Source organism: Oryctolagus cuniculus, chromosome X (genome assembly GCF_051225735.1).
Source record: "Oryctolagus cuniculus isolate XC-2025 breed Fujian yellow rabbit chromosome X, ASM5122573v1, whole genome shotgun sequence".
Taxonomy (NCBI): domain Eukaryota; kingdom Metazoa; phylum Chordata; class Mammalia; order Lagomorpha; family Leporidae; genus Oryctolagus; species Oryctolagus cuniculus.
In genome coordinates this window covers 3,680,673-3,692,770 of record NC_142888.1, presented here as the reverse complement: position 1 = coordinate 3,692,770, position 12,098 = coordinate 3,680,673, and positions in this window count along the sequence as shown.

Genomic DNA, 12,098 nt, shown 5'->3' with positions numbered 1-12,098 from the left:
CCGCCCACCTCAGTGAGACAAAATACGGTGTATTTGAGGTCCTTCGGGTGTCATTTTAATAAATTGGTCATTGATTTTAATTAGCATATCGGTTGGTTTTATAATAAGTGTGTGAGTGCTTGCAAGAACTGGTTCCAAAATATTGCAAATAATCCACTGGCAACTGTTACTACACCAGAGGATTTCTAAGTGAGATTTTTAGCTGCACCCTGCTGAGATTTCAAGCAAGTCCAAGTTAAAAGAGATGAACTGTTGAAGCTGACTGCATTACTTCATGGGGTAGGGTATCGTTCATGCCACAGTATCATGTAGGTTCACTCTGCAGCTGAAGATGCCCAGCGTCCCCTGGAAATGGTCCTCCCCTGCTAAATAACTTGCTAAATCTGTGGTTTGGTAAGCCAGGCTGTTAGGAAGAAGGTAATGAACCCTTATTACATCAATGGCAGCGAGTTTCAGTCCCAAGCGGTGTTGGGAATGTGGTTTTATTTGCGGCTGCTTCAAATAAGAAACTTGAAGATTTTTTTTCTCCAATGCAGAAATTAGGACACATTTCAAGCCACATTAAGAAACAGCAGATGAGCACGCTGGCTTCTTGAGAGTGGGAACTGAATCGCATTTCTTCATCTGAGCCTTTCTCAACCTTGGCCCTACTGACCTTTGAGCCTGGATGCTTCCTGGGCATGGGGGCTGTCCTGTGCACAAGGGGCTGTTCGGCAGCATCCCTGGCCTCTAGGTGTTGCCAAGTGTGCTTTGGGGAGGGCGGGCAGAGCCACCTTAATCCAGAGCCACCACTCTGTCTCTAGGGCTTATCTCTGACACCTGACCCACAGCAAGGGCTCAGAAAGTCCTTGGTGAACGACCGCAATCAGGAGCCAATGAGGAAGAGGGATTTGGAGTTGCGGTCTCTGACACCCGCATCATATTCTCTGGCTTGCTACAGCGAGCCTGATCATGCAGGAAAGGACTATTTGATCCCACCTGTCGGGCATCCAAAGAACTGTCATTCATGCAGCACGTTCTGGGCCCTCTGGAAGCTTCTCCCTGGTAAAGAGGGCTCGGGTAGACTAGCGTTCCCCGGCTCCTGGACAGCACAGGCACTCTGCCAGGCCTGCTGGGATGCATCGTCATGTAACCAAAACCATGAAACAGGAAGGACCTGCTGTTCAAAACTCACCCCCTGATGGCTGTGCCTTGCTCTTATTTCCAAGGGCGGCATAACCCAGCAATTTCTGATCACTGCCAGCAATTTGGGGTGCTTTTCCCCCTCCTGAGTCACCTAATTCCTTCTTGCCATGATTGAGGCTGGGGTTTTGTTTGTCTTTGATGGAAGCCAAAGCCAAGTCTGCCTTCAGTGGCTCCTTGTTTGAGCAGTAGCTTCCTTCCCTCGGCCCCCTTGCACTACTCGGCCCCCAGCTCCTACTTTCCAATCCTTGGGTCGTCTTGGCTGTTCTTTCCCCGATTTCTCCACCTACTTTGGAAAGGCAAGAACTTTAGGTAGGTGATGGAAATGTTTTAATATTGACCATGGAGATTGCTGTACAACTCTGTGAATATAATAAAATCACTTCACCGTGTACTTTAAGTGGGTACATTGTATGGCATGTGAAGTATATTGCAATAAAGTTGACATCTCTTTTAAAATTTGATATAAAAAAAAAAAACCCAGATACAAATTGGGCACTGCCTGTGGGTTCCAGCAAAGCTTCCTAGAGCAGGATCCTTTCCATCTTTAATCAATTAATTAAAATGCCCATCAATACCTCCTCACTGCCCACTGTGCCTTACCTGTATGACTCTCCCTGGCTTTGCTTTGTGGCCAGGATACCGCCTGGCAACCATCCCCTGTGTCTCATTCCTCAGGTGCTGGAATCTCCTCCCTCAAGTGCTTTGCCCTGATCGGGCCTTCATAGCACTTGGGCTTGGTCCTCAGCATTTCTCTACGGGACTCAAACTACAGTTGGCCACAGGTCTCTTTATCCAAACGGATACATTCCAAAAAGGAAAAAATCACCAACCGGCAGCCACTCCGGCCTGGAGTTCTGCCTGCCCTTGGCCCAGTCCGGCCTCCAAGCATGGTTGTGAAATACTACCGCACGGTGGAGGCGTTGTTGGCCCCACTATTGCAGCCTTGTGCTGTCCCCTCGGCACCTTGTCTGCCAGGGCTCTGGACGCCTCGCAGTGTGCCGTCTGCTGTTTTGTCTTCCATCTTATCGAGGGGAGAGGGGATACTTAAAGCACATGTGCTTTAATGACCTGTGGGCTCACAATCAGGAGACCAGGTTACTGGCCACCATTCCCTTCCTCCTGTAGGGGAACTGAGGCCCAGAGTACAAGGGGACTTCAGAAAGTCCATGGAAAAATAGGATTCAAAGGTCAGTTGACTTTGCTACAAAAGAAAGTTTGCAATTCATGTCTAGTGGTTCCACACTACATATTTTCCTGGAACGATTCGAAGTCCTCTGTAAGAGTTAAGGATTCAAGCAGTGTCCCCACAAAGACCCAGCCTCCAAGGATAAGATGTCGGCAGGCGTCAGAGCCCAAGGTGGCACAGTAGCGAGGGACTTGAAGTGTGCCCAGGAATGCCGCCTTCAGCGGGGCGTGGCCAGCACACAGACGTCCTGTTCCTCGTTAACCAGGGATGCGTTTTGAATGCAGCTTTATGATTTCAAGTGCTGATGGAAACCAGCGAACAAGGTCTTGCCTGGTGTTCACACATGGATAACATCATCTGGAAAGAGGGTATCAACTATTTGTGAGTGAATGGGTACTCCGAAGGTACTTGAGGGTGGATGAGAACAGAGTATTTTCTTTGTGTGCCTGGGGAATGCGACTCGGCAGGCAGTGGAAGAGCCAGATAATGGAGAGCTAATTCTTTAAGCTCCAAAACCTTTTATTGCGACTGTTTTCAATGGGAATCTTTTAAAAGCGCATTAAGCATCTTGACATCGGAAACCTTTTCTCGCCTGAGTCATTCTCATGAGCATTGGCAAGTGGCCTGAGCTGGGACGACAGGACGCCATCCATGCCACTCGGGCAGCGGGGCAGTGTGTCTCCTGCCCCCAGTGCCCACTCCACACGAGTGCCTCTCTTCTCCGCCTTTGTTTGGTTTTGGTTCCTTTAATCCTGTCCTTTCCCAGCTCCCATGACAGCCTCAATAGCCGTCACGCATAAAAGGACCCAGAGCGCAAAATAGATCCCCTTGCCCTGCTCTGCAGGGCCCAATCCCAGGGCCACCTCGGGAAGAACTTCCGCATTGCCTCTCCTCTCAACGCTTCTCTGACACCCACTGAAGGGGGGATACTGCTGGGGATGGTCTCGCCCATTGTACGGAGCCCTTCTCTGTCCCTCGGGGCACAAGCTCCCTGAGAACAGGGTGCCCCCAGCCTCTGATCCCTGGCACCTAGCAGCGGCAAAGCCTCTTTCGTGGCTTGTTGAAGCACAGGAGGTCGTCTCTGCTTTCCCATGTATCCCTTCTCAGCTGTGTGGGCCCTGGTTTGGTCTGATTCGTGGTCCTGGTCAAAGGTGACCTGTGCAAGCCTCGGGGGAAGAGGACACAGTGTGTGACACACTTCTCCTGTAGCCCACTTGGCCACCTGTTTACTCTTTGCTCCCTTCCCATATGTTACCTGTGGAGGTGAAAAAAATCCAGGCGAGCCCATTTGGGTGATCACAAATTTCCAAATTGTTGAAGCTTCAGTTACTGTTTTACTAAATGTGCTCACTCTCCCCTCCTCCCTCCTCTTCCCCTCCCCCCTCCTCCCTCCCCCTCCCCCCTCCCCCCTCTCCCTCCCCCCTCCCCTCCTCCTCCCTCCCCCTCCCCTCCTCTTCCCTCTCCCTCCCCGTCCCCTCCTTCTCCCTCTCTCTCCCTCTCTCTCCCTCTCTCTTTCCCTCTCCCTCCCCCTCCTCACTCTCCCTCTTCCTTCCCCTCCCCTCCCTCTCCCTCCCCCTCCCTCTCCCCTTCCCCTCTCTCTCCCTCACCCCGCTCCTTCTGCCCCTTCCTCCTCCCTCTCCCTCTTCCCCCCTCCTCTTCCTCTCCCTCTCTCTCACCCTCCCTCTCCCTCCCCCCTCCTTTCCCTTGCTCCCTCTCTCTTCCCTTTTGCTTAAACTCCTAGCATGTGCTGCTTCTGCTTCACTTGCCAAGCGATGTGATTCCCGGGCAGTCAGCCTTTCCTCTGGACTCTTCTCCTCGCCTTCCCCAGCAGACCCCTCGCCACGGGCCCCCTCTCTGTGGCCCTCCTCAGTCTCTGTCCATCATAGACTGTGGCCCAGGCCCACACTGCTCGCCTGCACTTGTGCTTGTCTGTGACATCCGTGTCACCTTCATTCCTCTTTGCCTGTAGCCTCAACTTCCTCCCCCACCACCGACCTGGCTCCTCCCACTCAGCACCTGCAGCCATGGGCTCAGCATCACACTCCCTCCCTCGCCCCCCCCACCTGCTCCCTCGGATCCCTTCTCTTTGATGCCTCTTCCCCATCCTCCACGCAAGAAAGGCGGAGCTCTTCTCCAGGACCTCTGCCTTCCAGATCTCGGCCTCCTCAATTGCATCATTCCTTCGCTCCACCCAGCCCCCCTCATCCCTTGCCTGCACTCTGAAATTGGGACCTGGGAGTGCCACCCCTTTCTCTGCCCCCTGAGTCTCCTCTCCACACTGCCACCACGGGCAAGCATACCCATGCTGTTGGTGCTGGACATCTCCCTCGGCCCTGCAGCCTCACATGTCAGCAGGCCCTTGGGGTGGGCCACAGCCCAGCTGTGTAGTTGGCAGTCGCCCCTTCCCTTGCACGTAGAAGCTCCAGGAATACAGAAGGACAGGCCCAGGCATAGCTCTGTGCCGCCACCCTGAGTGCTTGCCTCCTCACATGCCCTCCCCCTGCTTACGCTGGCAAAGCCCTGCAAGACTTGGCTCAAAACAATGCCTCTTGCTGAAAGCTTTCTAGCTCCTCACTTCAGTTTCTGGGAGGCAGTGGTGATGATTCAGGTCGTTGGGGGCCTGCCATTCACGTAGGAGACCTGCATTGGGTTTCTGGTTCCCAGATTCAGCCCTAGCCAGGGCCTTGCAGGCCTTTGGGAAGTGAACCAGTGGTGGAAGCTCTTTCTATGTCTCTGCTTCTCAAATAAAGAAATAATTTAGGAACTGGTGCTGTGGCTTGGCAGGTAGGGCTGCTACCTGCAGTGCCAGCATCCCATAGGGGGCACCGGTTCTAATCCCGGCTGCTCCTTTTCTGATCCAGCTCTCTGCTATGGCCTGGGAAAGCAGTGGAAGATGGCCCAAGTGCTTGGGCCCCTGCACTTTCGTGGGAGACCTGGAAGAAGCTCCTGGCTCTTGGCTTCGGATAGGCACAGCTCCAGCCATTGTGGTCATCTGAGGAGTGAACCAGCGAATGAAAGACCTCTCTCTCTCTCGCTCTCTCTCTCTGCCTTTGACTCTCTGTAACTCTGCCTTTCAAATAAATAAATAAATTTTTAAAAAAATAAATAATTTAAAAATATATGCATGGACTAAACTGAACCCATGGGGGAAAGTATGCCCCTCTTAGGCAAAGCAGTACAACACATAGAAACCCACACATACAGAAGAGAGATTTTTGGAAACTTATGGCTCAGTATGCTTTTGAAACAAGACAGATTCTTCCAAAGTGCTTTTTAGACTCTTATAGAAATACACATAGAATGTAAAGCTAGCAATAGTCAAAAATCTCAGCACTGGCATACAAGAAAATGCTTGAGTACTTGCCTCCCTAGAATTTGTGGATTTATTTATAAATTGCATGCATGAGTTACCAGACAAATATGTACATTATAAAATATGTGAAAAAATAGAAATTTGAAAGAATCAAATAAGTATAAATCATTCTAATATTTTCTTTCTACATTGTAATCCATCATCATATGTATCCCACTGGGTTGTAATGAAATGAGAATATTCTAAATCTTTCAACTGGCTCAACAAACCTTGACTTCTCCCATAGATGCAGGCATCCCTTTCTCTTGAGATGTGGAAACTACCCAAGCATAAGCGTTTTGTGTCATTACACCTAAGCTGTAGAGCCGTGGCGCCTGGACTCAGTTCCTGCCTCTGCTCCTTGCTAACTGTGTGATTTTGGAAAAGCCACTTCACGTCCTTGCCTCCATCACTCATCTTTCAAATGGAAGTAATTAAGTACATCTGAGGACATGAGTTAGCGCATTCGGGGCTTTGAAGCCAGGGTGCTCACTAAATGGGCTCACAATCAGTGCCCAGTTAACTTGTTCCTACTGTTACAGATCATTGGAGAAGGGAAGGACCAACAAGGTCACCAAAATCCTTGCTTGTATAAAGCTTTTAACTTAGTGGATCTTTAGATTCCACTGTTTCCACAAAGGTGTTTCTAGCCAGGAACTTTGGTGCTTTTCTCCAGGTTAAAGACCAACAGTTGAACCAGTGTAACTAGCATTTGGTTTTCCTCCTGTTTAGCCTAAGATAGGGGTCAATCACTTGGGCCATCAGTAAGAAAATGGGCTAATGAGAAAAGGACAAAAAGAGCCACAAGGTGGCAGAAAGCAGGCCAAGCAAGAGTGACCACAATCAAAGTGCACCCTGGTTTTTCTTTTTAAATTTTTCTCTATTTATTTACTGAAAGAGTTACAGAGAGGCAGAAGCAGAGAGAGAGAGAGAGAGAGAGAGCTCTTTCATCAGCTGGTTCACTCCCCAAATGGTTGTCACAGCCGGAGCTGAGCCAATACGAAGCCAGGAGCCAGGAGTCAGGAGCTTCTTAGGGGAAAGTCAGAGTTACACAGAGAGAGGTCTTTCATCTGCTGGTTCACTCCACAGATGGTTGCAACAGACAGAATTGCACTTATCCGAAGCCAGGAGCTTCCTCCAGTTTCCCATGCTGGTGCAGGGGCCCAAGGACTTGGACCATCCTCCACTGCTTTCCCAGGCCATAGGAGAGGGGTGAATTGGAAAAGGAGCAGCCGGGACTCGAACCGGCGCACCCTATGGGATGCCAGCACTGCAGGCGGCAGCCTTACCCGCTATGCCGCAGCACCGGCCCCAACTCCCTGTTCTTAAACCTCACTCCGTTTCGGGGTCCTCCTAACATGCACACTGGCAGGCCTGCGAGTAAGAGGCACGTCTGAGCCACGATTCCCTTCCTTGCAGCGGATGGGACCAGGGCAGGGTTGAGAGTTTCAGGTGACCCTCTTCCAAGAGACAGGCTCCTGGCCAGAGCTGGCCACACAGTCACAGGGCCCATTGAAGGCATGCCTCGGGGTCAGCTCTGTAGTGACCCCATGGGGCTTTGCAGCCGCAGAGGCTGAGTCCCTTTGAGCAAACTGTTCTTATGAGAATCTGATGTCGTAGAGTATACAAATCGTTATTTGAATTAGAAATCCAAAATGTGCTTTATAAGTACTAACAACAATTACTATTTTAAAATTTTATCTATTTATTTGAAAGTCAGAGACAGAAATCTAGAGGGAGAGGGAGAGGGCGAGGGCGAGGGCGAGGGAGAGGGAGAGGGAGAGAGAGAGAGAGAGAGAGAATCTTTCATTCATTCACTGCCTCACTCCTTAAATCCCCAGAATAGTGGAAAACAGGAACCAGGAACCCAGTTGGGTCTCCCAGGTGAGTGCAGGGACCCAGGTGTTTGAGCCATCACCTGTTGCTTCCTAAGGTGTGCATTAGCAGGAAGCTGAGTCAGGAGCGGAGCTGGGCCTCTAACCCAGCCACTGCAATATGAGGTGCAGGCATCTTAACCGCACTTTCCATTTTGAATGAGGGTGCTTTCTTACGTGCACATCAAACATGCTTGGACACTTCTAACACTTCTCAGGAACAAGTCTGCCACAGAAACAGGGGCAACTGCCTTTGAAGTAGCCTCAGAAAAGAGTTTGTGACGTGAGTGTAGAAAAGGAATCCCTTGTTCATCATACTTGAGAGCTGACGACTTCTCCACCATGGAAAGAGGATCTTTTGCAGCAAAGAACTTTTCGGAAAGTCAGCACAGCCACTGCTTCTCCACGCACCTGTTGGGGAGCAACCACCCACTGGCCACTTCATCTGCGCTTGGAGGCAGTGCCCTCTGGCGGCGTAACTCGACAACGCCCACAGGGAGCCTCGCAGGTGTCCTGACAGCTCCAGGCGCTCCAGGCCGCGACCTCGGGCCTCGGCAGCCGCGAGTGTGGGAGCCTCTCGGGACATCGTGGAAGGGTGCAGAGCGAAGGGGCCTGGAGGGGCCGAGTTCGCGGAAAGAAGCCTCCGCACCCTCGTGGACGGACAAGTGTGTTAGGGCCGCACCTGAGAGGCTGCTTGGCCGCAGCCGACCCCACAGCTCCCGGCGGAGGCGGAAAGAAAAGCCCAGGACAGAGCCACTGCCACAGCAGGGCAGGGGCTGAAGCGGCCACCCGGGTGTTTCTGGGACAGGGCACGGAAGGCTGCTGGGGACCTCGGCCAGCAGCAGAGGGAAGGCAGGTACAGTGCTGGCAAGGGAGCTGCAGCAGGCCAGGCAGCAGATGCAGCCACTGCTGTGTCCCCAGGGGACTGAGGGCCAGGGACGCCTGTTCTGCCCCCGCCCCACAGCCGTACCTCAAGGTCACCAAGGGAGCCAGAGAGTCTGATGCCAAGGCCCCAGCCCAAAGCCTCCCATGCACTGGCAGGCACGCTCAGGGGCCCCAGGCTGAGACCCACTGCCCCACTCCACGCCGTGTCTGTCCCAGGCAGGTGACACTACTCCCACACTGACGGGCCAGGTGCCCATCACCCAGCTGTTCCCCTGCAGCTGAGCCAGCGGGCTGCACCCAGCGTGTGGCCGGAAGAGGCATGAAGGGACTTCAGTGCAGCCCACAGCAGCACAGCCCAGGGGGCCCCCGGCACAGCCGAGGACTCCACATGGTCACGGAGCAGTGCTCACCCTCGCCGTGTGCAGCTCACGCCGTCATTTCTGTGTGCAACCCCGCGGGCTGTGGCACAACCACTGAGCGTGGACACTCGCAGCGTGAAAGCCAGGACACGCTGGGGATGGCAGGTCTGAGGTGTGAGAGCCACACGTGGACTCCACCCCCGCGCCCGGGCTGCCTGGTCGCCTCCCTGGGTCCGCACAGGGTCTGGGGCTCCAAGGACCTCAGGAACACGTCTCAGGGTGGGCCAGGAAGGAGACAGTCGGGGAGGGCAGGCAAGACCTGGTGAGCCAGCGTGGCCACTTATGTTTTCTGTGCCGAGAGACGGAGAGGCCAGAAGAGCCACAGGGCGCCACAAGGCTGCATCCTAGGGCTTGTGAGGTTGCGTCCCATCGGTTACTCTGCATAGCGTGTGTGGGCCTGTGTGCGTGTCTGTGTGTGGGAGACAGAGGCGGAGACAGGCAGGCAGAGGGCGCTGAGACGGGTGCTGAGAGTGGCGCAGGGAAAAGGCGCCCGCCTGCCCACTTTTTGCATTTACTACAAGAGCTTGCCTTGGATGAAGTAAAATTTGCCTGAGAATTTCGGTCTGTCTCCGAGCTGACACCCCTGGGGAGAAGCCCAGCCAGTCAGGCACCCGGAGTGTATGTGTGCTGGGGATGGCAGGAGGCAGCAGTGGCTTCTGGGGGACGAGCGACCTTGGAGGTCACCTCCTCGGATGCACCAGGCCACACTGACTGCTGCAGGTGCAGAGCTCTGGGGCCGGTGTCACCCTCGCCTGTTTGCTGGGGAAGCGAATTCAACGTATTTATCTGACCACTACGGCATGTGTCCTCCTGGGGGGCCTCTGTTCCGGTAGGGGGACAGTCCCCATCATCCCACCCTGTCACAGGGCCACAGGGGACCCTGCCCTCCCACCGAGCCCATCACTGTGTGCTCCTGAGGCCAGTGCAACAAGCTGTTTGCAGCCTTGAATCCGGGTCGAGAGCCCTCAGCGTGCTGGTCGCCCTCATGGGTCCTTAACCTTGGCATTTCAATTCTGAGAAAGCAAATGGGGAAGGTGGTCATTAAAAAGCTCTTTTGAAGGGCCCACATCATGGCATAGCAGGTGACGCTGCTGCCTGTGACATTGGCATATACCATGGGTGCCGGTTCATGTCCTGGCTGCCCCACTTCTGACCCAGTTCCCTACTAATGGCCTGGGAAAAGCAGAAGAAGTTGGCTCAAGTGCTGGGCCCCTGCACCCTCCTAGGAGACCCAAATGAAGCTCCTGGCCATCTGGGGAAGTGAACGAGCAGATGGAAGACCTCTCTCTCTCTCTCTCTCTCTCTGTGGATGTGGGTGTGCGTGGGTGGGTGTAACTCTGCCTTTCAAATAAATAAATAAATGAATCTTTTAAAAAAGTACTGGACTCTTCCTGAGGGAACGAACAAGCCATTGAAATGCCAGGGTTGGTTTGTGACTGCAGCATAGCATAGCTTATCCTGACCAATATAAGCATATCAACCAAGACCACGTCTTATTCCAGTGGTTTACTTATTATCACATAATAATGAGGCTTAAAACCCTTTGCAGTATTGTGATGAATGTATTGGTTGAATGGGCAATACGAGCATTTGGCACTGCCTGTCATGGAGCTCACTGCTGAGTGCCACCATTGCCCACCCTAGCACAGTCTCCTGGTACAGGACTGCCTTGCCTAGGTCAGGACGTGGTTCCGGGATCAGACCAGAGTCATTTCTTGGGTGCCTACATTTTCACTAACAAAAGCACTGCTGTTGATTTCCCAAGCATCCGTACTAACTTCTGAAATATATTGACACATAGGTTAATAAAGCAGGCTGCAAAATTAGAAACCAGTGATCTCCACTCAATGGGTATTTCTAAATGGTGACATATGCTGATTACACATTACAGATAGGCTTCCCATGAAGCAATCAGATATATACTCTTGCAAGTGGCAAGAACATATTTCTCGACAAACAAAAGGGGAAAAAGAAAAGGAAGAAATAAATCTACATGTACATACATAACTGCCCCCCAAAGCATATGCAGCAACTCCTATTCTTCCCTGGAATTGACCTCATTCAATCATACACAAACATTGAAAGACAAGTGAAAACAAGACCCAGGCACTCCACAACAGAGAAGGTCTAAAAATAGCTACCAGAGCAGGTTGCACATATCAAATATTTCATGCACCAAGAAGACACTTGGCATATTTTTCTTTTCGAGGAAGTGCATGTACTGCTTCAAAACCTCCCTGGAACTCTAGGCAAAGGTCTCTGCCATTCCTATTTGAAAGATCCGGGCTTGAAACAGAAGGCAGCCATCATGAATTTCCTATGTACCATAAGTGACAGATAGCTTTGCACCACATGCTGTGGGTATTATCAGTGGAGGAAGGGACTCAACAAGGGGCGAACGGCTTAGCAGTGAGCTTTGGGGAAAGCAGAATAATAATTAACACAATTTCTGCCTTTAAAAACAAGGCAGGGGTGGGCATCTGACCCACCTGGCAGTTCAAATGCCAGTTAGCATGCCCACGTCCTACAGCAGAGCAACCGGATGTGAGTCCAGCTTCCTGCCAGTGCAGACCCTGGGAGGCAGTGGTGATGGCTTGAATGACTGGATCCTTGACACCCATGTGGGAGATGCTGATTGAGCTCCTGGGCTGGGTCTGGCTCCAGCTCCTACTTTGGCTGGGAGTTGGAGACTTTGGGGGAGTGAATCAGTGGATGGGAACTCCCTGTCTATCTCTTTCCCTCTCATACAAATAAAAAAAAATATCTAAATTCTGAAAATGAAAATCAATGCCAAAAAGTAGAAAGCCATTTTAAAAAGTGATGTATCACTGTGTAGCACCAAATGTTTATTATCTCATACTTTCTGGGGTGAGGACTCCCATCCCTAATTGGCTGGGTGGTTCTGGCTTGGGATCACTCTCGGCTTTGCAGTCAGGCTGACTGTGATCCTGTCTGAAGGCTCAATGGGGTAGAGAGGGAAGAATCCACTTCCAAGTGCTCTTGCAAAGCAGTAGGCTGACCTTGGACCTCACATGTGTGTCTCTTCAAGGGCTGCCTCAGGACATGGCAGGTGGCTTCCTTTAGAGCAAGCAATTTGACAGAATGCCTAAGATAGAGCTCAAAGCCTTTAAAATTTAAGCCCAGAGTTGACATCTCATCACTTCTGCCATTAAGGAGAGTTAGTAAGCTGCGGATGC